This window comes from Melampsora larici-populina (assembly GCF_000204055.1).
Source record: "Melampsora larici-populina 98AG31 unplaced genomic scaffold MELLAscaffold_157, whole genome shotgun sequence".
Taxonomy (NCBI): Eukaryota; Fungi; Basidiomycota; class Pucciniomycetes; order Pucciniales; family Melampsoraceae; genus Melampsora; species Melampsora laricis-populina.
In genome coordinates, this window is record NW_006768920.1 from 33,929 (window position 1) to 36,616 (window position 2,688).

Sequence of the window (2,688 nt, forward strand, 5' to 3'; positions counted from 1 at the left end):
GGAACGTGCTGCACTGTAGAGCATCTGTAGTCCTTGGTTTGGGGTAATACGGCCGGATTGAAGAGTTGTTTCAAGCAAGCATGACTTTGAGATCTCATTCAATGTTATAAACCAAAGATAAAAAGACACAAAACAAAAGCAAAACAAAAAACAATAACAATAACAAAAAAAGGAAGCAAGCTGAGACTGACTTGATAGGGAAACTTGTTCATCTTCTCAGTATAAAAATGATGAAGAACACTTCATGCACTTTGTACAATGTGATTTGGGTCTTCTTGTCCCTCCACAAGTTTTTCAAAGGAGATTCAGGAGTATACTTTAAACAAAAACCCAGTTCAGGGAAGTGCAGATTAACAAAAAGCAACAAGTGAGTATGATGGTGTGAAATATGTAGGAGAAAAAAAGAAAAACAATCATGTCCAAATTTTGTGAAGGGGGAGAAGGAGGAGAAATTTCAAGCAGACTACTTGCAACCCACAAGTTCCTCTGTTGTGAGAAGCCCTTCAACACAATTTTCTTTCAATCTCAGACCCCTGTCAAGGCCTGATAATGAGCCAGCTATGGAACATTTCCCAGGATTCCCTCTTGGGTGTATAGTGGACTCAAATCTTTGACAGGAAGAAGCCAAAAGACATTGCAAGGAGTAACTTAACCAAGTCCCTCAATGCTGAGACATCTGTCTGTCAAGCAAGTCAAATCTGCATGTCTCAGCATGAGGGACTTGCATCTAATTTTGTGTTATTGGCCTGAGGCCTAGGGATTTCATTGCGGATGAAATCTTGATCTGTACTTTTGCATGATCTCACCAAGGAATCTTTTACAACACTTCATGGGGATATGCGCTGACCCCCTCTTCAAAATTTACAAGTGGAATTGTTGAGATTTCCTGGTTGCTCACTGAGCTACATAATATGCTACTTTGTGATTTTCACACATAGCTCACATGTAGCTCTGATAAGTTGGGGACTTACTCCTATAAACCACAGAGCTAAATGTGAGCTACATGTGAAAATGTCAAATTAAAACAACATGTAGCTCAGCACGCAACCAAGTAATTTTGATCATTCAAGCTCTACATTTTGAAACACATGGCAGCACATATGCCCATGATGCGCAGTAAAAAGATCCTTGGTGAGCTCACAGAAATGGGGAAATGAAGATTGCCTCTGCAAAGGAATCCTTACCCCTCAAGCCAAAATGTTGAGTCTAGATGTAAGTCACTGTCCCTCATGCTGAAACATGTGCATTCAACTTGCTTGAATGACAGCTGTCTCAGCATTGAGGGACTTGGTTGAGAGCATACACTTTTCTCTTGGTAAATGACCTTGGTATGGTAAATTTTACTGAAATTTACCATATCAAGCTTCAAAATCTGCAATTGTTTCCAAAGTACAGATTGGTACATAGAGAATCAATCCCAAAATTGATAGGAGTCCAGTGAATTTAATGGACCTCTACCAAATTGGTATTGGCAAATTACTAGACTGTTACTGAGCTATGCATCACCCCACCACTCCCAAAAACCAGAGTTTGACACAACACCTCCCCTTTTCTGCTCTGTTTTCAAATTGGCTGTTTTCAATCCTTTTCTTTTTGAATTGATTGTTTGAAACTTGATTGTTCTTCAAATGATTGTTTTTTGAGCTGATTGTTTTGAAACTGATAGTTTTCAAACAACCCTCATTGAGCAACAACAAAAAGTCTTACTTCATGCTTTGAGAGTTGCAGTTTGTTTCAAAATGCATGATAGTGGGAGGGAGTCTGTTTTGTTCAGTAATGATATTTGCTGAAACAAAGCTTGGTTGATGTCTGGTCTTCTAGTCATGATAGCTTGATAACTTGGTAGTTGAACAAACTCCAGGGCCATGTGTCAATTCAAGGAAACTTCAAGTTTTCTTTTTCAAAAATTCAAGATACTGTTCTTGTTTTCCATATTTTTTGGCTGACCAAGGGGTCAAAGTTGAAGACATGCCCAGACACGTGCCCGGACTTGTACTTTGTATCCCGTAAATGTTTGACCCAACCCATAATGTCTGCAATAACACAGATTGTAACTCTTGTGAAACTTTGCAATTCCAACCTGAGATTGCTGTTGATGAACACATATCAGTTGCAAATGATGATGCTTGTAAATGTAAATCTTGTACAATTATGATTGGTGTATATCAAGTGGATGCGATTTTATTGTTTTTCTTTGCGCCTCTTGTGCCCTCTTGTGCCCCCAGCCAAATAGTGGGCGTGCCCAACCCCTCTTGGGTGCAACCGGGCGCACCTTTTTTGAAATATTGCGCCCACCACATGACACCCATGCAATTAAACTTAACAAAATCCCACGCTCGTGCATCCTCGCAAGGTGTCGAGCAAGGGACTTACGCCAAATGTGTACGCTCCAAAACCTCAGAGATTTGGGTTTGGCAGGGAGCTTGCTTCAAGTCCTTATACCTTTTTCCACACCAAGGATTTGGATATAGTCCAAAGAGAGAACTTGTGCGCTGATATCTTGCACTGAGACTACAATTTTTTTTCCCAAGGAAGTTAATCCCTTCTTTCCAAAAATGTGCTTCAAAGATTGGGTCTTAGCAGCAAATTTGGACTCGAGAGAGAGGTTACATGTGTAATCCTCTGTTAAGAGCCCAATATGCGCATTTTAGGCAAGAGGGAAGCACTTTCCTCGGGAAAAAATATGTA